This window comes from Ricinus communis, chromosome 1 (genome assembly GCF_019578655.1).
Source record: "Ricinus communis isolate WT05 ecotype wild-type chromosome 1, ASM1957865v1, whole genome shotgun sequence".
NCBI lineage: Eukaryota > Viridiplantae > Streptophyta > Magnoliopsida > Malpighiales > Euphorbiaceae > Ricinus > Ricinus communis.
Window position 1 is genome coordinate 19,347,077 of NC_063256.1, and position 26,377 is coordinate 19,373,453.

The 26,377-nt window shown below is 30.3% G+C and overlaps 1 non-coding gene and 1 pseudogene across 1 annotated transcript; both read right to left on the reverse strand.

The window, feature by feature from the left end:
* Positions 1-26,377, reverse strand: part of LOC125369812 — a 125,806-nt pseudogene that overhangs the window by 87,568 nt on the left and 11,861 nt on the right.
* Positions 17,265-17,371, reverse strand: LOC125369096. The gene has a single exon (XR_007214589.1). It is a non-coding gene; the product is annotated as a small nucleolar RNA R71 (small nucleolar RNA).

Sequence of the window (26,377 nt, forward strand, 5' to 3'; positions counted from 1 at the left end):
GCACACAAGCATACAAGGCATAAAGATTCAAGCAATAATTCTTAGCAAAAACAATATCTATGCATGAGGAATGATTGTTTAAAGAAAGTTAAACTAATATGCTCCCATCAATCATTCCTAGCTCTTTTTCTTAATGAAATTTAATCTTTTCTCATTTATAAGTTTTGTAAAGATATCGACAAGTTGGTTGTTTATATCAATGAATTTCAATATAACATCACCATTTTACATATGATCTCGTAAAAAATAATGTCTTATGTCTATATGCTTACTTTTAGAGTGTTGAATAGGATTCTTTGAAAAGTTTATAGCACTAGTGTTATCACATTTAATGGGAATGTGTTCAACCTCTCTCCTATAATCTCTTAGTTGCTGCTTCATCTATAGAATTTGAGTGCAATAACATTCAGTCATTACATATTCAACTTTTGTAGTGGAGAGAACAACCGATACTTGTTTCTCCTTAAACCATGAAACTAAGCATTTACCTAAAAGATGACAAGTTTCGGAAGTGCTCTTCTTATCTAGGAGACTTCCTGAATAATCAACATTCAAAAATCCACTAATATCAAAGGATGAATTTCTAGGATATCAAAGTCCTAAATGCAAGGTACCATGTAAATATTTCAAAATTATTTTGACCACATTCAATTATGACTCTTTCGGATTTGATTAAAATCTGGCGCATAGATAAACACTATACATGCAAATTTAGAGGCAGTTAAGCATAAAAGTAAACTGATCATACCTCTATAGAGCTTTACATTTCATATGCTTACCCTTCTAGTCTTTGTCCAATTTTGTTGTGATACTTATAAGTGTTTTGGCTACTTTTCAACCATCCATCTCAAATCTCTTTAAAAGTTCCTTTGTGTACTTGGACTGGTTGATGAAGATTTCATCCTTATATTGCTTGATTTGGAGACCAAGAAAGAATTTGAGCTCTCCCATTATGCTCATCTCAAATTTTATAGTCATACACTTAGAAAAATCATCACAGAGCAACTCATCAATAGCACTAAACATGTCATCAACATAAATTTGCACAATGAGAGTATCATGCATGTGTCTTTTTACAAATAAGGTAGTGTTAACTTTTCCCTTTGAAAAGCCATTTTCAATAAAAATGAACTAAGTCTTTCATACCAAGCTCTAAGAGCTAATTTTAAACCATATAAGGCCTTAGTTAGTTTAAACACATGATTTGAAAATTTATGACTTTGAAATCCGGAAGGATGTTAAACATACACTTCCTCCTCAATGAAACTATTTAAAATGGCACTTTTTACATCCATTTGAAATAATCTAAAGTACATGTGACATGCATAAGATAAAAAAACTCTAATGGCTTCTAATCTAACAACTGGAGCAAAGGTTTCATCATAATCAATGCCTTCCTCTTTGTTGTAACCTTTTATGAACAATCTAGCTTTGTTCCTTCTGATGGATCCTTACTTATTAAACTTGTTTCTAAATACAAATACCCATTTGCACTCGATAATTTGGTTCCTTTACATCTAGAAAGAAGTTCTCACACTTTATTTCTCTTAAATTGGTTGAGTTCGTCTTGCATAGCAATCACCCAACTTTTATCATTTAGAGCCTCATCAATGATCCTTAGCTCAAATTGAGAAATAAATGCTAGATTATTCATTGCCACAAGTTTAGAATGAGTACTTACACCTTTTGAAAGATCTCCAATGACTTGTGTGGGTGGAGGATCCGTCTTGAAATTCCATTTCTTAGAAAGACTTTGTGATTCCTTAATGGATTAATTTTCTTGAGTTGAATCATGACTTGGTTGGCTTTCTTGGTTGTCCTTAATGAGTTCTTTAATCTCTTTTGAAGGATCATTTTAAGCTCTTCAAATGCACCTACATGATCATTCGCACAAATACCTTTCCTAAGATCAAGCTTGCTTGACTCATCAAATACATCATTCATAGACTTTTCAACTACTAGTGCATATTTGTTAAAGATTCTATAAGCTTTGCTTGATGTGAAATATCCTAGGAAGATTCCTTGCAGATTTTGAAGTCGAATTTACAAAGATTTTTCTTGATTTTTAGAATATAGTATTTCCATCCAAATATTCTAAAATATGAGACCTTAGAGCATCCTCAATGGTGCTCTTTATGTTAAAGAGCATCTTAAAAAATATTCACATATAAAGAGTAAAACATTGTATTTAAGTCCAACAAAATTTTTATATTTTATTATATATCTTGCTTTTATTTCTATAAATATTAATAGTTTTAATTTCTCTTTCCTTATCTTTTTAACTTTTACCAATAGAAAAATAAGAATTGCAAATATCAATTAAATCAAATGCATTGAAACTTGTAATACATTTATTAAATATAGAGTAGAGAGTAAAGTTTGGCTCTATATGTAGAAAGCCAAATTGACTCTCTACTTTATATTTAAAGAATAAAGAGTGTATTAGAGTGTCATTTTGTGATATTACTCTTTAAAATAAAGAGTTTGACATATATAAAGATTATATTGGAGATGCTCTTAGGCTTTCTTCCATTCCATTGCTCATAAGATGTTTTAATTAAAATTGGCCTTTCAAAAACTCTATTTGTAACATAACAACTAGTGTTAATGGCTTTCGCCCAAAAGTAAGAAGGAAGATTATACTCATTGAGTATTGTTATAGTCATTTCCACTAGAGTTCTGTTTCTCCTCTTTAAAAATCCATTTTATTATAGTGTCCTTGGAGATGAAAAGTTATTTGAAATACCAAATTCATCACAAAGTGATTCAAAGAGATTATTTTCAAAATCTTTTCCACGATCACTTCTAATTGAGAAATTCAAATAACTTCTTTCATTTTAAACAATTTTTGTAGGAGTTTTAAGAACGTGAAAGACTTCATTCTTATGAGCTAGGAAATTAATATAAATAAATCTAGAATAGTCATCAATAATAACAAATACATATGACTTTCCATATGTAGTAGTTAGAACAGTCTAAAAGTATTTACAATGTTCTTAGATTTGAATGATGATGGATGTTATTTTCCAGTTTGACATGGTTCACAAGACTTATTCTTGATGAACTTCACTTTCAGAAGTCCATTGACTAGTTCCTCTTTGGCTAATTTTTTGAGAAGTTCCATACTTGCATGTCCAATTCTTCTATGCCAAAGGAAAGATTCATCACTAATAGAGACACAATACTTGAAGGATTGATTAGCAACTTTGTGTAGGTCAATTGAGTCAGTATTGCTACTTCTTTCTCATTTGAATACTACTTTGTCATCCAATAGGGTATTAACATAGCATCCATTAGAGTCCAAAGTGACCTTATTACCTATGAGCATGGCTTTTTCAGATCTCCCCTAAGTGACTACAGCTATGTCACTGTTTCGAAGGTTGTCTCATCTGTACTATGCTTGACTCGAAAGTGAGCTGTTTGGGAAGAGGTCTCAAGGAATCATGACCACCGTAGTGACCGCGAATTATTGGAGAAGACTAGCAGTCGCCAGTTGGGTAAAATAATCAGGAAAAATAGAGAAGGGTGAAGGATGGCAGTTTTCCTTCCTTATGGAGAACCTAACTTTGCCTCTCCCTGAATAAGAGATTTGGATTCAGAAAGTTAGGTACATTCTAAGAAGGTGTTAGCACCCCAACATTCCTGAACACACAATCGACATCCACTAGACTCTAAGGCTTTTGGTTTCCCTAATCATACTAACCTAGCTTCGTTGCTACCATTTTATTATAATAACATTTTATTATCTTATTTAATCATGCATAAAGTGAGGAAGAGAGATTACTAACCTAGCATACATCTACCTATATGAAAGGAACATTAGTGCCGCTAAACCTAAAGGAAGTAAGTTGGCACCTTAGATTTTATCTTACATACCAAGATGACCAAATAGAACCCTTTTTATTTAAGCATGTGAGTGCCAAGTTTATTTTATCTTTAAGCAATTAGGTGAACAAAATACGGAAGGCAGAGAACTCATTTTGGTGATTTGATTTATTTTACTAAGCATGCAGAATGATAAATCAACTTAAGTTTGGTTTACCTTTAGCATGTGAAGGTGATCAATCAACTTAAGTTCGGTTTACCTTTAGCATGTGAGGTGATATATCAAAGCAATAAATGAAACATAAATAAAAAATGGGAAAGAAGGATTAATAGGGTACAAAAAGGATTAGCAAAATGTAGAGGGGAATAACTAGCATCCCGAAAGAACTTAAAGCAACAATCAATAAGGTGTTAAAATAATCATAATAACCAAGCAAAATTGAACCCATCCACATTAAAGGGGGTTAAGCCTATTTTGGCTAACCAAACCTATACTTATAAAATTGGAAGTTAGTCTAATTCTCGTGAAATAATTAAAATAATAAAGGCAATGTAACTAAACACATTTACCTTAGATATAGTCATTTAAAGAAAATTGATTATACCCAAATCTAACCTAAAGAAGAAAAATTGAAAGCGAAACATTTAATTAAACATAATCATGCCATTGATCACATTTTTAACTTATTTATCATGCCAACTACCAAATAGAAACTAAACATGTTCATCAAGTAATTAATATAATATATAAAAGCTCTTAAGACCCAATATTAACCAAAACTATCATAAAAAAGGAAGCAATAAGCTTTTATGAGCTTACCTTATGTGGGGCAAGCCTTAGCCCATATGGGCTAAGCAAAAGCCCGCGTGCCCTAAGGTTACTCTAGACGGGGTAAGCTCCTAAGAGCTTGGAGCTTTTGTTTTGGGGACTTTCTACACCAAAAGTGAGTGCAAGATAAGGTTTCTTAAGGCTAGGGTTGAAGGGAATATGGGATTCCAAAATGAAGGTTATGGGTATTAGGAGGATGAGAGGATTAAAAAGGTTTCTTGAAGTTCTTTGTGACCTTTGGTAATGAGTGACTAAGATGAAGGACTAATGGAAATGGGTAAGGAGAAATCTTATATTTTAGGATTTGTCTCTTTAAAATATGGAGGCTGGAGGATTGTAGCTTTATATTGTTTTTTAAACATTCAAAAATGAAATGTGGCTCTAGGGTTTCTTTTGAAGAAAAGTATGGATTTATATGGGGTAAGTAAGGTTTTTTTAGAGTTTTTGGGTGTTATGCTTTGATTGGCTCCTTTATTTTAAGAGTAAAGGATTGATATTTATGTTTGTGAAAATGGAAGAGATGGTGACACGCATCCCTAAATATGCCTCCTAGGTTCACATTCCTATGATATTGCATTCTATGCCTTTAGTCCATGTGGGCTTAGTCCACGTGGACTCAGCTTAACCCACGTGGTCTAGGCGTTAGTCCATATGCATAATGAGGCTTTTCAAGGGTTTTGAGGTTCTAGACGTCTCGGTTTAAGGCTTTCGGGGTTTTGCAGTCTAGATTAGGTTTTTTAGGCTTTCGTCAAGGTTTTTAGGATACCACGGTTACAGTTTTAGGGTTTTCTTTAATCTATTATAGGGCCTTCGAGTGTCCTTTGGTGTCTTTTAGAGCCTTTTCCTTCTTTCCTCAAAGCTCACTCCAACGGATTTATCCTAGTCTCATAATTGGGCTTATATAATGGATGAGCAAATTAAGTAATAACAGTTTGCTCCCTGATTTGAAAAATGAATTCTTTTAGAAATGGATTTTACATGAGAAATCAATTTTAAAAGAATGAGTTTGAATTAAAACAAAAATGATTAAATATCACTTGATTGGCTTGATTTTCGGTTCTGAAGTTTGACTTATTCGAGGAAGACACCATCTTGCCTGTATGTATACTTTTGAAGAATTCATCTTTATTATGGGCAAAATTATCTTGCCCTTTCCATTTTCTAGATCTGCAAAGCAGAAGGCACCAATTTGTTGCTTAAATATTCCTAGAGAGACACCATCTTGATGGTTTTGTTAAAGTCGTAGGAGACACCATCTCGCTACTCTTGTTGAGGCGGGAAGCACCAGTTCACTACTATTAAATGATCCCCTATAGGGAAGACACCATCTTCCCCGTAGGATAGAAGGCACCACCTTGCTATTTACTCTGATTACGCGAGACACCATCTTGCCAATTTTGTTAATATTGTAGGAGACTTTATGGGCAGCAGTTTCAGGTGTGCACCCAAGCGTTTCTAGCAACTACAACATTGTAAGGCTTTTCAACCTAATTGGAACACACTAACTAATCACAGAGACTAGCACAGAGATGGAATCGTCATTTGGATAATTCTCCGGGACACTTTTACTAATTGAGTGGTATACTACATTTAATAAGGAAGCTTTGCCACATTTAGAGAAAGATCTGAAAGCCAACTTTCTTATTTATGTATCTTAGTCTTTTATTTTATTATTTAACAGGCTATTCCCTATAAATGCGATAATTTATATTTTACAAGCATCCATTACAGCATGTGAGGTCCTCTTAAGTCTAGCCCATTTTTATTAAACCAACCCATATTTGATTTGTTAGCCTATTTAATTAATTAATTATGTACAAGGCTTACTTAGCCTAGCTCAATTACAAATTATGCATTCACTTCCATCCTTTTTAGTTATATGATCTTAAATCTTATGTAGGCCAATTAATTTTATTAAAGCATGGCAAAACCCACTAACTCTATATGGATTTTAAGTTTAAGCCCACTTACCATCCTGTAACTTAATGGACTACTTTTTATGTTAAGGTCCAATTTTAACCTAAAGTCTATATATCTAGTTTTAATTAGGCAATCACATTGCAAATATTTGGCATTCAAATAGAGAACAAAAATAAAATGCAGAAAAGTAAATCAAACTGTTACAACCCTTCTATAACTAAGAAAGTGAAAGAACAAAACATCTAAAATTAAGTTACAGTGTACAAAATAGGTCAAAGTACACAGAAACTTGAATTAGGGCATAAAAAGGTTGAAGAACTGATCGGCTCAGTGAAGAGCCGACTGGCTCCAAGGGGTTCTCCTTGGCTGATTCTTCAATTTACTTGAAATTCTCATGCCATTAGCCAATTTTACATGCACATAAGGTTAAAAATCGATTAATAAACACACACAAAAAATCAAAATAAAAGTATGGAAGACAAATTAAATGGACTAAAACACAGAAAATAAAATAAACATAAAAAAAAAGACTAGAAGAAGATCATAAACACATTGCATGGCAAATTCTAGATTTGAACATACAACCCTAGAACCTCTATATAATCATATAATGATTCATAAAAAACATATAAATCGTACAACCCTAATCCTTATAATCATTAAATTCAAAATCCAGCATACTCATATTATCATATTCAAAACCTAGGATAGATCACATTATTAGATTCAAAATCCAATAAAATCAATATGTTAAATTAAGAGAAACCCTAATCTAATCATGTGAATCATGTTATTCATTTAAAGATAAACCTAATCATGTTTCTAGAATCATAAATAAACATAAAGAAAATAGTAGGGGAAAGGTTGATTGATGATGTTGGATGGGTGGAACCTTAAGGTTGTCATTGTAGATTGCTGCTTTGCGAGTCTCTAGAGACGATGAGGCGGTTGAATTGCATATTGGTTAAAAATCCAATGCTGCTTAAGTTTGGGAAATCTACTGTTGTTCAAAAATAAAGTTTCTAAATCTCAATTGGTACTTAGTGATTTTTCCTTTTGTTTCCTAAAACTCACTCTGCTTTCTAAACGTCTCTTAGTTCACCTAGGTTGCTAGTAATTTGTGCTTAATGAAATGTAGCTAACCCTAGACCTAAGATATCATATTCTAGTTATAATAGTAAGGTTAGAAAACCCTAAAGAAGTAGATAATACTTAATTATTTAAATTAAAAATAAATCGTTATCTTTTCTTTTATCAGATTAATATCTAATAAAATAAAATAAAATAAAATCTTTAAAAATCAAATAATACAATAGACATCGATATATTATAGTAGCAGTCGTACTTATCTAAGTGGCTAGAGGCAGAATCTTTTACCTAGATAAGAGATAAGCAAGTGGCAAACCTTTTCGAGAAAAAACTAATTTATCGATACAGGCTACCACATCATATAGTGTCTAATAATGGCGTCCAATTCCAAGGATAGTTTAAAAAGATGATAGAAAAGTACGAAATTGAACACCATAAGTCTTCTCCTTATAGACCTCAAGTAAATAGAGCTGTTGAGGCATCTACTATGAGTGTAAAGAAGATCTTGACTAAGATAATTGACAGGTCAAAAGATTGGGCAGAGAAGTTTCCATATGTTTTATGGGGATATCAAAGTACTATAAGGAGTCCTATTGGAGCTCCCTATTCCTTAGTTTATTGGATGGAGGCAGTGCTGCCAGTAGAAGTGGAGATCAAGTCACTAAGGGTAATGATGGAAGCTGAGACACCCGAGGCTGAATGGGCAAGAGATCGGTATGATCAACTCAACTTAATTAATGAGACCGAGATGAGAGCTATGTATCATATACAAATTTCTCAGCAGAGAATTGCTCGGGTGTTTGACAAGCATGTCAAGCCTCAACCTTTGAAAGTGGGTGATCTAGTCCTTAAGGAAGGAAAGCCCATGGATCTGGATAGTATGGGTAAATTTCAGCCCAGTTAGGAAGGCCCATATCTTATTAAGAAGATCTTTGTCAAAGAAGCAACAATATTAAACATTTAGGGCAATGAGTTTAGCCAACTGGTCAACATAGATAGGCTTAAGAGATATTATATATATATATAAAAGAGGATGTGAATAAAGAATAAGCCCGTTGGTTTGAAAACCCATAAAGGGCAGTCCAAGCAGAAATTAGGGTGGTTTGTTAAGGTGAAAATCGAGAGGCATCTTAGGCAAAAGTAAGAGCCAAATAAAAGGAGAATAGTGTTTGATTAGTTAGAAAACACAAAAAGGCTAACTGATCACGGGAGTTAAATTGGTTCCAACATGTACTCTGGTTAAAATGATCAATGACATGACCTTGAGTAACATGAATATGCTTTTGAGATTTTATATCAATATGCTCTTTAATCCTTAAATAACATCAATATGATTTATATATTTTTTATGAATCATTATATGATTATATGAAAGTTCTAGGGCTATATATTCAAATCTAGAATCTACCATGCAATGTGTTCTTATCTTCTGCTATGAATCATTATATGATTATATGAAAGTTCTAGGGCTATATATTCAAATCTAGAATCTGCCATGCAATGTGTTCTTATCTTCTGCTAGTTTTCTTTTTTCTTTTTATGTTTATATTATTTTCTATTTGTTTTAGTCTATTTAATTTGTTTTCCATGCTTTTATTTCATCATTTTGTGTTTTCAATTGATTTTTGACCTTCTGTGTATGTAAAATTCGCTCTAGGCATAAGAATTTCAAGAAAATTGAAGAATCAGCCAAGGAAAAACCCTAAAGCTAATCAGCTCTAAGCTGAGCCGATTGGCTTTGTAACCTCAGCCGATCAGTTCTTTTGAGTTTCTGTGTATTTTGACCTATTTTGTATACTGTAACTTAGTTTTAGGTGTTTTTTTTTTATATATTTCTTAGTTATAAGAGGGTTATAATAGTTAGATTTACTTTTCTACACTTTATTTTTGTTTTCTGTTTGATGGATACCAAGTATTTGCAATGTGATTGCCTAATTGAAATTGGACATATAGACTTTAGGTTAAAGTTAGAACTTAACATAAAAAAGTAGGCCATTAGGTTTAAAGGATGGTAAGTGGGCTTAAATTTAAAATCCATTGAGATTTAATGGATTTTGTCATGCTCTAATTGAATCAATTGGGTCATTTTTACTTTCTTTGACCATTTTTACTTCTTTTTTACGGTGGTGACTATTGTATTTATATTTCATTTTTACCTTTTTTAACCATTTTTATTTCTTTTTTACGTGATTTTATGTCTTTTTCTTATTTTTTTCATTCTTTATTTTCATTTATGCATTTATTCTAAAAACTCACGTATAGAGCAGTATATACACCTTTAGAAACAGTGAAAGAGACAAGAAAAAGTGTCAATCTTTATATTATCATAAACAGTAGCATCAAAAGTCTGTCTTTTATATGTTGTGTAATTAATGTATAAATTGATGAATAAGTAAAAGAACAATTTCAGACTTTTTCGGCCTTTCAATTAACTCTTTTTTCCTTTTCTTGTTAAAATAAATTAAATGGAAATTTTTTTTTTCTTTCTTTATTGTGTACTATTTTCTTTTGAATATTTTTGAATTAAAAAGAAGAAATATTTCTGTTAAAATGTTAAATGTTTCTGAAAGAATAACTAAATTCTAATTTTTGAATTTGATATTGCTTTTTTAAATGTATTTTTTTATTAATTAATAGTATTAAAAATGTATTGGATCCTTTTAATTTGTTATCGATTGTGTATTTAAAATATTGAGATTTAGTAATTTGATAAGAAATATAGTAATTCACCTTTTTAGTGTTGAAAAATATTGAGAAATAAATAATTCCAATTTATATTTAAACATGCGGCTAAAATATTTGATGAATATCCTGAATATTTTTTTTTCTTCTAATGATGGTTCTAATAGATATGCTACTTATAGGTTTGATATTATATACGAAATAGTATACATATAATATACATATATGAACAAATTCCAATATATATATATATATATATATATATATATATATATATATATATATATTATTTCCCATATAATCTTAAGAAGAAAAAAATCTTATTTGTAACTTTATTATTTTGATTTGCTAAAAATATATATACTAAACATGTACTAAAATATGCGAAATAGGTATTACAAATACGAGTTAATTATTAAAAGAAAGTCAAATATCAGTATTACATACTAGAAATATATTATATATATACTAAATTTGTACTAAATAGATACCAAAATATAATTTCAGAAATAAGTTGTAGATACTAACTATATATCAAATGTATACCTAATATGTATTGAAACATATACTATCATAGATACAAAAAAAAATTCACTGGTTATTTATTAAATATATACGAAATATATACTAAAATATATGAAAAAGATATTAAAAAATAGTTTTAGATGATAGTTGTATATTTAACTAGCTCTCCAATGGATAAATTTATAATTAAATTAATATTATTAAATGGTAACTAAACATATATCAGACATATATTAAATATATACTAATAAATACCTTAAAAATTATAAAAATATATACCAAATTATCAATAATATATATCATTTCGTAAAAATAAATAACTAATATATACCACCGTATTTTTAAAATAATTTTTCAAAAAAGTATAGTATTTTTGGAAAAAAATTTATAATAAATATTATTTTTTATAATATTTATGGAAAAATCCCTAAATTTATTTTTTGGCAGAGAAGTCAAGCCCGTAATTGAATTGTGAAAGCTTCCGTCGTGGATTCTAGACAAGCCATGATAAAAAATAAAAAATATATTACAAAATAGGAAGACCAAATTATCTATTCAGATTGCATAAATTATGCTAATTTATATTTTGATGTATTATACTTTTACCTCTACTTTTCGATATATTGCTATTGGATCTCTACTTTCAATTCATTATACCAAATTCCTCATTTGTCTGTTTTTGTCAAAAATCAATTGAGTAATGGATTAATTTGAAAATTAAAAGTTCTATTTCATCATACTACTTTTTATACAATCAAATTCACTCAGAATTAGTTACTTATTAAACTATGATAAAATAATTGTCTTATATATCCTAATTATTTTTAATATAATATCAAAGTCACTTTAAATGATATCTTTTATCGAATTAGGACAAATTTATTTTTAATTTTTGCCTTCTTGTTCCTTTTACTTAAATAAATAAAGTAAAATTTTTATTTTTTAGAATTTTGTTTATTTAAAAATATTTTTTGTAAACTAATTTAAATAAAATTTGACATTAATTCATTAAAATACATATTTACATTAGAATATCATACAATAATTATTTAGTACGCATTTTCAAAAAAAATTATCTAAATAGATAATAATGTGTACTCAATAACATTAAATTTGATTTAAAAAAAAATTACTATAGTTAGGTTTTTGATATTGTTAAAGAAAACTTCATGTACTGAAGTAAGAAAGATAACTTTATAGTATTGACAATATTTTATATAAACTCATGTAAAATAAATTATCACAGATTGTTGTACCATTTATAGAAAAATATATTTGCAATAATTTATTAGTTATTACATTTATAATATTATAGATTGTTGTACCATTTATAGAAAAATATATTTATATGTTGGCAACTTAATAATCTTTAAATTTCCATTTTATAATAAAAACCAGTATAAGAAATAATTATTATATGCATTACATTAACAAAAATGGAAATATAGTTTAAACAGAATTAGAATAAAAAAAATTTATTGTTATTAAATTTAATTGTAAATAGTGATAGTCTATTTTCATAATTAGATAATTTTCTTATTCCAAAAGATAAAATCTATTAAATGAACTTTGTTGGCTTATTATGAATTTATCTTCAAACAGTAAATATTTATTTTTTAATTAAAATAATTCTTATCTAGAAAATAACATATTTTAATTACATATTCTTATACTTTTACTTAATTAATAAATAATTTAATTACTTTATCTTAAAATAATCATTAATAGGGACTTTTAAGTAAATTTGTCTACTATCTTTCTGCCCGCACTTTTATTGGTATTATTTTTTTCTTAACTTTTTTTTATGTGATTAAAATTATAATTAATTACTTTTTACGTTATGATTTTTATTCTCTTATATGAATTATCTCTTGGGTCGATTTTATTACACTAAATTCTCCTTATATTTTTACAAAAATTAACTACTAACCCCTGCATTCAAAATTAATGCAGTTAAGGATTAAATTAAAAAATAAAATTATAATTTGATCCTTAAATTTTTTATCAAGTTTAAAATCATCCAAAATTAATTTCTTACCAAACTAAAATAACATATTTATTTTTAATATAGTTTAATTCTAATGTCTATCAAAAAATAATATTTCTAACTATAAATATGTATTATATTTTATTAAAATCCGAATTAAATTATATGCTAATCTGATAATGTTGCTTTAAATATAAATATTTTTAAAATATTTAAATTTTTAGATTTAAATTGTATTAAAATTTAGAGTAAATAAAAATGATTATTAATTATTACTCCACTAAATTAATAATCTCACTTTAATATAATAAAGAAATTAATATTGGATGAACTTCATACTTGATAAAAGACCTATGTAGATGTATTTGTAATTTTTTTTTTTATTTCTGAAGGGTCTTTGGATTTAGAAGATAGATTTACTCAAAAGGCTTTGAAATTTGGATATCCCTTTCTTCAATTTTGATGGTAAAATCTATTTTGAAAATAGAAAACTTTGAAAACTCATAAATTTGCTTCTTTTGAATCTTGGATATTTCTCAGTCATCAAGATGCTTTGTAAAATCTTCAATAGTGATTTTTTACTATTTACCAAACTTTTAGATCTTGAGGAGCCAGAGGTAGAAGAGTTTAAAAAGGAAAACGATCTAAAGAAAAGTGGTTCTAAATTCATTTTAAAACAAAACAAAATAACTTTGTCTTAAACAAACATGAACCAAGCCACCAGTTTTACTGCCCTTATCTCCAAAAACAGGTCTTACTACTGTGCATAAATAAATAGGTTTACTTATCAAAGATATGATGCAATTGAATAAAACGAGTTTAAATCCCCTATGATGTAAATAACCTTCCTTATCGAGGGACCTTTAGGCTCTAATACCAATAGAGAAAAATAGATAAAGAACAAGTTTCTGATGTGCAGGATCCTCAGATGAGGCAAGCACAGAGCATACACTTGTTATCTATTTATGCACAAAGAGTAAAGAAAAGAAAGCGAGTGTTTATTTATTAAACAAATATACAATCTTTGAAAATAAAAGCTTTGGAAAGAAATAGAACTTACAAGAGTAGAGTTGTAGAATACAAGAGGAAAGGTTTCTCTCTTACTCTCAACACTCTTATCTCATACTGATTACAGAGAATTGAAGAATACAAGATTTATTTGTAGTTTTTTAGTCTGCCTTCTTCTTTGAAATATCTTTATTTATAAAGGTCTTGAGCCTTCAGCTTCAATAATTCGTTCTTTGGATGCTTTTGGTAATGGAGTAGGAGGCTTCTTTCTTTTTCTGAGATGGAGCAGATGTTTTGAAATAATGGAGTCCTCCTTTTTATTTTTCTTTAATAATGGTGCAGGATAAGAGAATCTTTTGTCTTCTTTTTCTTTTGAAAATACATTCTTTTCTTCATTCGCGCTTTTGGCCCATTACAGAATATCACCGTGGGCAACCATTTCTGATTTTCAACCTAAGGGCTTTTCAAGGCTTTACAACATTTTATTTTATGGGCTTGAATATCGCAAAACAATCATCTTAATTGGAGTCACCCTAAAAATACAGATCTAATTGCATAATGAGATACAATATCATAAAGATCTAGATTTAACATGTAACCCTAATCATTTCAATCCATCAAATTCAAAAATTAATAGAAATCAAATTCAAAAATTGCTAACACTTGCTAATAGGTGCTGAGACTTGCTAACAACTGCTAACCCTAGATTTAGGACTTAATTACATATTTATAGTAGTAGGATTTAGGAAACTTTAGGAAATCAAATAAATACCAACAATTAAAATAAAATCTTTTTTATTTATCGAAAGTTAAGTTCGATAAATATAAAAAATAGAATCCATTTAAATTCAAATATTATTGATAATATCTTCTAAAAGGTATTTTAGCATTTTAAATCAATTAATCACATAAAACAATGTCACAATTCAAGAAATAGGCCGATTGGGACTATGTACAGTCAATCGACTCTACACAGATCGACTATTGTACAACCAATCAGCTCTACACAGATCGACTCTTGTACAGCCAATCAGTTCTACACCAATTGGCTCTTTTATAGCTAATCAGCTCTACACAGACCGGCTCTTGTACAACCAATCGGCTCTACATAAAACCGATTGGCTCAAGGGCTAAAAGGTTTATAAAATTCTTATAATTTAATTCTTAAACTTTTTAAAAAAATCAATTCATCCCTTAAACTTAACTTTTTCAATTAATTGGATCCAAATTGATTTTAAAAAAGCTATTTTGATTCAATTACTCACAAACCCAGTTAGGATTCACCCGTCCTCGACCTCTTGAGATTCGAAAAAGGCAGTAACTTTCATCATCGAGTTTTTTGTAATTCCTTCCATAATTCTCTTCATATCTAAATCCGAAAAATGGATGTTGACATCCAGCTTTAGCCTTTTCTAAAGATGGCAAATGGGTGGGTTAAGTCAGGTTCGAATAAGATCGTTTTTAATTTCGGATCATTGATAGTGTGCATTTTATGCATACTAATTATCATATTTTCTTAGTTATGATTGAGTATTTGTGCTTAATTGTGGATCATAAATGTGATTATTGATTTTTATGTTAGACGGATTGTTTTAATGCAACATGAAGCTAAAAGGATGATATTGGATGAGTTTTCATAAAGATTGATGCTTTGGAGAGTTTTGGATAAAAGGGAGAAAAGATGGCAGAAGATCTCTTCAGTTAGAGCGTGCCCACGGCGTTTTCTAGAAATCTGAATTTTATGGAAAGAAGCCTAAAGTGATATTATTTGTCATGTGGTCTTTTAATTCATTTTTGGGAGTGTTTATTGACTAAAACTCCTTATTACTTAAGGTTTATTTAGGAATGAATGATTCCTATTTAGACACAACTTCTACTATTTCTTATGGGGTAAGTTTTCCTATTTGGGTAATTAGAAGATATATATTTTGAGTTTTAGGGTTAAGAAAGGACGAACTCTTAGACGAATATTTTTCATTCATTGTTTTAGCTTTCTTCTTTGTTTTATTTTCTCTACAATAATTATGTGTGGCTAAACTCTTTTCTTTCCAACTCAAGGTTAATTAAGGTTTGAATTCATATGAATTGTGAAATTTAATTGTTCTTTATTATTTTCTTAAATTTATTAATATTCATGTATCTTCTATATCTATTAGGAATTCTATTTTTGTTGATTATGTAAAAAGGCCTATTACTTAATTATCAAGATAGTCTACACCAAATTAGAATATTAAATCCGTAATTGTTTAATTATTCTAATGATTAGTGGTAGAATAACATACACATGTTATGTGGATACATGATCTAGTCTAAATGAATTCATCTTATATATTTGTTGGCTAGAATTGGGTTTCTCTAAATTACATTGCTATTGGTAAATTAAATCTTAGAAGCTTTTCTAGGATTCTTTATTTAATAAGAGAATTAATCAAATGGCTTCCATTGATTAACGAAAAATTAAGGAGAAATTAGATTGTTAGAGCTTCTCAATAACTATAACCAATTTATTAATGGATTTGGAAATTATAATTGCATCAATGATCAATTCAATGAATTAAAACTAAGATTATACCTTAGGTTGGAGTTTTCTCATATTGATTTATCTTCTCAAATTTTATTATTGCTTCTTTATTGATTTTTAGTTTAATTTGTTTTGATTCCAAATTTAAAATCCCTCCTAATTTTATTTGAATTTTGTTAAAGAAATAAATCTTACCAATCTCTGTGGATTCGACCCTACTTGTCACTATTTACAAGTTGTTTTTATTTAAAGAGTAGGAATTTATTTTTGTTGGATTCGACACCCATCAAATTTTGGCACTGTTGCCGGGATTGGTGTCACTTAATTATATTTATTTATTTTATGTCTCGTTCTTCTCATACAAGAAAAATTGAATTTCTGAGATTGAGAAAACTGCAAAAAGAATAAGGAATGAGACTAAAGAACATCGTAAGAATTCAGAATCTTCTTCGCCTTCTACACGTCCAGAATTGGAAACAGATTTTGACTTGGTTGATTCTTCAAGTGATTTTGAATTAGAAGAAACCATGAAAAATCAAGGAAGAACTCTAAGGGAATTGGCGGCACCAAATGTAGACCAATATCCCGATTTAGAGGTAGCCTTTGAGCTAAAATCAGGTTTGATACATTTATTACCTACTTTTCATGGTCTTGAGAATGAAGATCCTCATAAACACTTGAAAGAATTTCATGTGGTGTGTTCGAGCATGAGACCACAAGGGGTATCCGAAGAACAAATCAAAATGCGTGTATTTCCATTTTCATTAGCTGATAGAGCTAAGGATTAGCTATTCTATTTGCCGTCTGGTTCTATCACCACATGGACGGATATGGCAAGAGCATTCCTTGACAAGTTCTTTCCCGCCTCAAGAGCCGTAAGTATAAGGAGGGAAATATGTGGAATCAAGCAAAAAGATGTGGAGACTCTCCATGAATTTTGGGAACAGTTCAAAAAATTGTGTGCGAGTTGCCCTCAACATGGAATTACCGAACAACTTCTCATCAAATACTTTTATGAGGGATTGTTACCCATTGAGAGAAAAATGATGGATGCCGCTAATGGAGGCGCCATAGTGAACAAAACTCCTCAAGCCGCTAGGGAATTAATCTCCATCATGGCTACCAATGCTCAACAATATGGCTTCGGTCAAGACTCAACACCAAGAAGAGTGAATGAGGTAAGTAGCAATTCTATCGAAACTCAATTGTCTAAACTAACCTCTCTTGTTCAACAATTGGCCTTGGGAAATGGACCAAAAGCCAAAATTTACGGAATTTGTACTGATCCAAGTCATCCAACCGATATGTGTCCAATACTTCAAGAGGACTCTAATGAGCAAGTTAACATGGTTGGAGGATTTCCAAACAAGAAGTATGATCCCTATTCAAACACGTACAATCCAGGATATAGGGATCATCCTAACCTTAGCTATGGATTAACAAATCAAAATTTCCAAAACTCTTATCAAAATTTCCATCAAAGATCGAGAAATTTCTAATAATCAACTTTCGTAAAGCAAGGTATGTCTCTTGAAGATATTATTAAAGAGTTGCTAATAATTCAAATGTTTTTCAACAGGAAACAAGAGCAAGTATTCAAAATTTAGAGGCTCAAAATAGGGCAATGGCATCTTCAGTGAGCAAATTAGAATCTCAAGGTAAATTTCCATCACAAACAATTGTCAATCCAAGGCACAATGCTAGTGCAATAACCTTGAAAAGCGGAAAAGAATTGAAAGAATTTGATGATGCAAAAAGGCATGGGCAAGCCTTAGAAGAGGAGATTGAAAAAGAAGTGGCGACTCATCGCAAGAAACCAACTAATTTCAAGTACGAAACATCGAGAAACAAAAGGTATTGGTGACAAAACCTCCTTTTCCTGAAAGATTTGCTAAATCTAAGAAATAAGAATAGGAAAACGAGATATTTGAGACATTTCACAAAATTGAGGTAAATATTCCTTTACTCGATGCAATTAAGCAAGTACCTCGTTATACTAAATTTCTCAAAGTGTTGTGCACCAATAAGAAAAAGTTAGAAGGTATAGAAAAGATAAGTGTGGGTGAGAATGTTTCGGCCATTCTTCAAAGAAAGCTACCTCCTAAGTGTAAGGATCCATGTACGTTTACTATCCCTTGTAAGATAGGCAATATTGAAATTAAGAGGGCGATGTATGATTTAGGAGCCTCAATAAATGTCATGCCTCTTTCAATTTATGCATCTTTAAAATGTGGTAAATTAAAAGAAATGGGTGTTGTTATACAACTTGCGGATAGGTCGGTTGTGTACCCTGAGGATGTCTCAGAGGATGTTTTAATGCAAGTGAATGAATTGGTATTTCCTGTAGATTTTTATGTACCTGATGACATGGAAGAAGATAGTTCTCCTAACTCAACATCAATTTTGTTAGGAAGAACATTTCTTAAAACTTCAAAAATAAAAATTGATGTACATGATGGCACACTTAGCGTGGAATTTGATAATAAGATCATAAAATTTAATATCTATGATGCCATGAGATATCCTAGTAATGTATCTTTAGTTTTTATTTTAGATGTGATTGACACGTTAGCGCAGGAAACTTTTGAGTTGGAACATGAAGACAAGCTACAAGTTGCACTCACCAACAACCTCAATCCAAAAGAGCTTATACGCCTTGAAGCACTTTATATGATAGATTCATCTCTACAAGAAATCATTTTCGCATTGGATGCACTCAAGCTTGTGAGAAATAATGTTGCTTATATTGATTTATCTTATTCTCATAAAAAGCTTATTCCTTCTACTATATAGGCACCAAAGTTAGAATTGAAAGCTCTACCTAGTCATCTAAAGTATGTATTTTTAGGAGAAAATGAATCCTTTCCGGTTATCATATCTGATAAACTCACTACTTTGAAAGAAGAGGTGTTGATTCGGGTACTTAGAGAGTACAAAGAAGCAATTGGGTGGACTATAGCTGATATCAAAGGATTGAGCCTCTCTTTGTGCATGCATAGAATACTCTTAGAAGAGGAGAGCAAGCCATCTAGAGAAGCCCAATGCCGACTAAACCCTCCTATGATGGAAGTGATAAAGAAAGAAATTCTGAAACTTCTCGATGCATGTATGATCTATCCAATTTCTGATAGCAAATGGGTAAGTCCAATTCAAGTTGTCCTAAAGAAAATGGGTATAACAGTTATAGAGAATTCAAACGGTAAGTTAGTTCCAACCCGCATTTAAAATGGATGGAGAGTTTGTATAGACTATAGAAAATTGAATACTTCAACTCGGAAAGATCATTTTCCTTTCCCATTTATTGATCAAATGCTTGAGCGTTTAGTCGGTCGTTCTCATTTTTGTTGTCTTGATGATCAATCAGGTTTTCACCAAGTTCCGGTGGCATCCGAAGACTAAGAAAAGACAACCTTCACTTGTCCATTTGGGACTTTTGCATATCGACGGATGCCGTTTGGTCTTTGTAATGCACCCGCAACCTTCCAAAGGTGTATGGCTAGTATACTTTCAGATTATGTAGAGAATATCATAGAAGTTTTTATGGATGATTTTAGGGTCTATGGTTATTCATTTAATGAATGTTTGGCTAACCTTACTAAAATTCTTAAGCGGTGCATAGAGACAAACCTAGTTTTAAATTATGAAAAGTGTCACTTCATGGTTGATCAAGGTCTTATTCTAGGTCATGTTGTGTCTTCTAGAGGAATTACAATTGATAAATCTAAGATAGATGTGATTAAATCCTTGCCTTACCCCGCTAGTGTGCGGGAAGTTCGTTCTTTTCTTGGTCATGCAGGATTCTATCGACATTTTATAAAGGATCTTTCAAAAGTAGCTCAACCGTTGTGTTGCTTATTATAAAAGGATGTTGACTTTGTACTTGATGAGTCATGCAAGGAGGCATTCGATAAATTGAAAGATGTGCTAACTTCAACACCAATTATTCAACCACCGGATTGGACCCTTCCATTTGAGATCATGTACGATGCTAGCAACCATGTTGTGGGTGCCGTCCTTAGGCAAAGAGTAGGAAGAGCTCCACATGTCATTTACTACACCTCAAGATCACTAGACAATGCACAATGCAACTACACAACAAAGGAAAAAGAACTTTTAGCCATTTTTTCTTGCTTTAGAGAAATTTCGTTCATATTCACTTAGAACTAACATGATTGTTTACTCTGATCATGCAGCTCTCAAGTATTTGCTCTCCAAAAAGGATGCAAAACCAAGGCTTATTCGTTGGATACTCTTACTACAAGAGTTTAACTTGACAATAAAAGACAAGAAAGGAACGGAGAATTTGGTCGCGGATCACCTTAGTCGCCTAATCACAAATGAAGAACCATCACCTTTGAAGGATGAATTTCCAGATGAGCATCTCTTTTCTATTCATAATTCTATTCCTTGGTTTACCGATATAGTTAAATACTTAGTTACTAGAACGCTACCAAATTATTTGTCTAGGGCTCAAAATGATCGAATTAAGAGTAATGCCAAATATTATATGTGGGATGATCCTTACTTATAGAAATTTTACTCCAATCAAATCATCAGAAGATGTGTGTCACAACATGAAGTTGCATCCATTCTAACATTTTGTCATTCATATGCATGTGGTGGGCACTTTGGCCCCAAAAGAACGGCTCGTAAGGTGTTAGAATGTGGATTATTTTGGCCCAATTTGTTTCGTGATTCATACATATTTTGTAAAGCATGCGAAAATTGTCAAAAGACGGGAAACTTAGGACATAGAGATCAAATGCCACTTATTTCCATTTTTATTTGTGAAATATTTGATGTTTGGGGTATAGATTTCATGGGTCCTTCTCCTCCTTCTAATGGTAATATTTACATATTTCTTGTTGTGGGTAGTGGCAAAAGCTACTCGGACTAATTAAGGGTGAGAATTCAAATTATTCTTTTATTAAGGTTGAAGATATAAGATATCTCTTAGCAAGAGATGATAGAGAGCCTCAAATTGTTGACTAAAGTCAAATTGGAAAAATTAAAACATATATGAATAATAAAGTAGAATTGGTTGAAAAAATGAGGATGAGGACGGGGAAGATGAAGAAGAAAAAGAAGAAGAATGATGAAGAAAAAGAGGGTGTTGAAAAATTGGCAAGTTTTGTGAGACATATGATGACTCATTTTAAGGAGGGTCTATTAAAAATAAATTATGTGTGAATGATAAATTAATTATCCATTGAATGTTTATATGAAAAAGTCATATGAAATACTAAAAGTCATATGATATATCAAAGATCATGAATTAATGATGAATTAATCACGATATGCCAAATGTCATAGATTAATGATGAATTAATCATGGTATGCCAAAGGTCATGGACTAATTATAATTAATCATGATATATCAAAGGTCTCAAGATACGTCAAATGTCATTTTCCTACATTAGTCATCCCATATATATATATATATATATATATCATTCATATTTCTTTCATTCAATGTGAAAGAAAAATCGTCCTATCTTCTCTTCTTTGCTTTCAAGTGTGATAAAGCTCAAATATATTTGAAGTTTGCTAGTACTGTGTTGTGGTGTTTATCAACTGTGTTGATCTGTTGTATCATGGGAAATAGACATCAAATCATCCTCAAATACCAATAGTGAGGGGCTGGAATAATAAAATAATATGACCTAGATGTTTCAGTAACAATTCTAATTATTTAGTATTTTTTACTTTATTGAAACTTTTGGATTTTCATTAATTTAAAATTCTTAATATGTTATTATATGAATATTTAATTTTTTTCTTTTTAAATTTAAATGATATACTAATATTTATTCATATACATAAATAATAAAATATCAGATATTAATATAAAATTTGACAGTGAAAACAATATTTATATTTTTTTTATAAAATTATAGTTATAGATTTAGATTCAGTGTTAATAAGCTACAGTGTTAGTCTAAATTAGTTATAGTATTTGTACTATTTTCAATAAATTACAAGTGATTATACACTTTTCAAAACAATTAAAATTATATAGTATGAAGGTTTAATAGCCACTAATAACTAAAAAACCATTCTCAATTCTCTTTCTTCAGCTCCATCATTCATTTGCTCTTAAGCTTATCAACAAAAATCATTTAGTAGTCTTTACCTCTTCTGATTATCAAAATTTCATGGGATTTGTTGATGGTACCACTCCTCTAAAACAATTTGAATACTGAAAATGTACAAGTTCCTATTCTTAGTTTGGTATATTCCCCTTTACTAAAGAAGAATTTCAAGCTGAATGGACAACTCTTACTAATTCTTTTTTATTTGTTTGGCAAAACAATTAATTAAAGCTTAACATTGCATTATAAAAAACTAAAGAAACATGACAATTTCTCAATAACTTCATGGGCTAAAGCTCTTGCTGAATGAATTTTATCCTGCTAGCACAACTATAATTACTGCTATAATTTAGTTAAAAGTTATTAAGTAATTTATTTTATTTAAAAAAATATAAAAATAATAAAATAAATTTGAAAAAAAATATTTTGATATTATAGAATATATTGACTTACTAATGTAAAATTTAATTAAAAATTCTACCTATTTTGTTGAAATTTAGTTTATCTATGGCCAAATCTATATAAAAATTTAATTATGTAAAATTTTGTATTAGTTTCCACTGCAATCAAAACATATAAATCTTAGATTTATAAATGAATTTTATAAATTTTATAAATTTTAATTAAATATATTATAGAATTGAACTTAGTGCTATTATTTATTGAAATATTGAGGTCCATTACCACAAAGTATCATCAAAAGATGAAATAATTTTCAATTGGACTAGCCAGCATCCATCACTCACCAAAAGTGTAAAATAAATTAATTTAAGTCAGAATCCATCACTTAAAAGATATAAATTAATCTCAAGTCTTTTTTGTAATTCCACATTCTGCTCCAAGTCTTCTTCTTCATTTATTTCTTGTTATCTTTTTTTCTTTTTTGAAATAATTATAAAAAATTATCCTATAGTCTCATTTATTAATAAAAATTGGTTTGTGATTTAATTTTTAATAAACTTTTGTAATCTTGCAGTTTATTTCCATTAATAACTATCTTATATTTTTTTAATACTTTTATTCAGGGTCTTTAATCAACTTATAATATTAATATTTACAATTGACACCATATAATATGAGCCATCAATAATAAATATAATTTTATAACAATATTACATAGTTATATTAGTAGTATTACTATTATTAGTAGTAGCATTATTATAATTATTATTATTTTCTTGTTTTGAAATTGCTAGAAACAAAGAACGCATTAATCTTAGCTAGAGAAAATACACATTGGAGTTACTTGAAGAAACAGATTTTACAAATTGCAAATCAGTTTCTACTCCTATGGTTTCTACAGAAATACTATTAAAAAATGTTGGAGATCCTTTAACCCACATAACTTCTTGTAGGAAACTGGTTGGCAAGCTTTTATTTTCTCTTTTTACCACCAGAAAGCTCTTTATACTTGTGTAATACAAGACCAAACATTTGCTCTGCAGTTGAGCAGCTTCCCTAATTTCTTAATCGTTACATCGAGTTCTCGAGTATTTAAAAGGGAATACAGGACAAGGGTTGTTCTACTCCAGCGCTTCTTCTTTGCAACTCAAGGCCTTCTCAGATTATAACTAGGCATCTTGAAATTCGAGGATCAGTTATTGGGTTATGTCTTTTCTTAGGTGACAGCTTAATTTCCTCTTGAAAATCCAACAAGCAACATGACTGTTTCTCGTTCCTCTTGAAAAGCAGAATATAGAGCTTTAGCTGCTACTGCCACATATGAAGTTTAATGGCTGCTTCATTTTCTACATAATTTGCATATTGATGAATGGAGGAATGGTTCATTTTCAATGTCCAAAAGTCACCTAAAAAAATTATGATAATTGGTGTATTTGTATGAAAATTGTGCTCGTATCACAAGATGCATAAGATGTTATGAAAGGATTTGAACAACCAAAGAATGAAGAAGGCTTGAATCAAGCTCAGAGGGAGGCTTTGTATAGATCTTAGAAGAGAGATCGGTTGACAGCAACATTGATTCATTCGTACTGAGATGAAAGAATGTTTGAGAAAGTTTCGGGTGTAGCAACTGCCAAGCAAGTATGGGAAATTTTGGAAAATTCCTTTAAAAGAGTTTATAAGGTGGTAAAAGTTTGCCTTCAAATCTTGAGAGCGGAGTTTGAATCTCTCAAGATGAAAAGTTTTGAATCAATTTCAAACTACTTCACCGGAGTATTAGTTGTTGTCAATCAAATGAGAAGATATGAAAAGCTAGATGATGTTTGAGTAGTTGAAAAGATTTTGAGGTCTCTAGACTCAAAACTTAATTATATTGTTGTTGCCATTGAAGAGTTAAAGGATCTAGACTCCATGACTATTAAGGAGTTGATAGGATCATCGCAAGCTTGTGAAGAAAGGATGATTGAGAAGCAACCACGAGCTCAAGTTCTTCTCTAAAAGTTGTCTCTAAAAGAGAAGATGATGGGAATGAAGACTCTTGGAGAGGAAGAGGCAGAGGTAGAAGTCGTGGTCGCGGTCATGTACATGGTAATTTTAGAGGAAGAGGAAGAGGGAGATCTGATAGAAACTCTAACAATGATGAGAGTTCAAATCAGAAACAAGCATCAAGAGGATGTAGCAAAGGTAATTGGTCCAAAAGAGGAGATTCAAAAATTGATGTACAATTTTATAATTATAAAAAATATAGACTTTACGCCTCAGAATGTAAGGCTAATATGCAGTGTTATAATTGTGAAAAATATGGCCATTATGCATTTGAATGTAGAAATTCAAGTGTCAACGAAAAGGCTTATTGTGCTAAAGGTGAAGATAATGAATGAGACATTTTGTTACTATCATGTGATGGAGCTTATGGCATTATCTTTCATTGATCATCCGCAACAATTTAGAAATAACTTTTCAAATGAGTCATTTTCAAGAGCCTCAAAACCTCTTGAATTGGTATATGTTGATATCTGTGGCCCTATAAATCCACATTCTTTTGGTAAAAATAAATATTTCTTATTGTTTATTGATGATTATAATAAAAAAAACTTGGGTGTATTTTCTAAAATAGAAGTAAAAAACTCTTGATATGTTCAAGAAGTTTTAAGAAGATAGTAGAGAAGAAAATTGGATATTCAATTAAGCTTTGAGAACTAATTGTAGTGGCGAATTCACTTCAAAGCAATTTAATGATTATTGTGAGTCTCATGGCATTTGAAGATTCTTAACAATTTTAAGATCACCTCAGCAGAATGGTATGGTGGAGAGAAAGAATTAAACCATTCTCAACATGACAAGAAGTATGTTGAAGAGTAAACATATGCCTAAAGAATTTTAGGTTGGAGCTGTAGCTTGTTTAGTTTAACTATCCAACAGGTCTCCTACAAGAAGTTTGCAAAAGTCTGCACCACAGGAGAAATGGAATGGAAAGAAGCCAACTCTTTTTCATTTAAGAGTTTTTAGTTGTATAGTATATGTGCATGTTCCAGATGAAACAAGAATTAAATTTGATGATAAAAGTGAAAAGCTCAGGTTTGTTGGGTATGATGCAAAGTCTAAAGGCTACAAACTATATAATCCAAAGAGCAAGAAGACTATTATTAGTCGAGATGTCAAGTTTGATGAAGATGATTCTTGAAATTAGGAAAATCAAGATGAAGACTACAATTTCTTTCCTTTGCTTGATGATGAGTCCAACCAAATAGGAGTTAGTGAGCATCCTCCTTCACCTCTCAGAACTCCAAGACTTATTCGTGATAATCATGATACTTCAACTTCCTCTAAGAGACCTCCTAAGATGAGGAGTCCTGATGATATTTCTGCAAACACTAATAAGATCAACGATGCTACTCTTTATTATCTTTTTATAGAATCAGAGCCTATAAAATTTGAAGTAGCAATATAAGATGAAAAGTGAAGATTTGCCATAAATAAAAAAATGAAAGCAATTT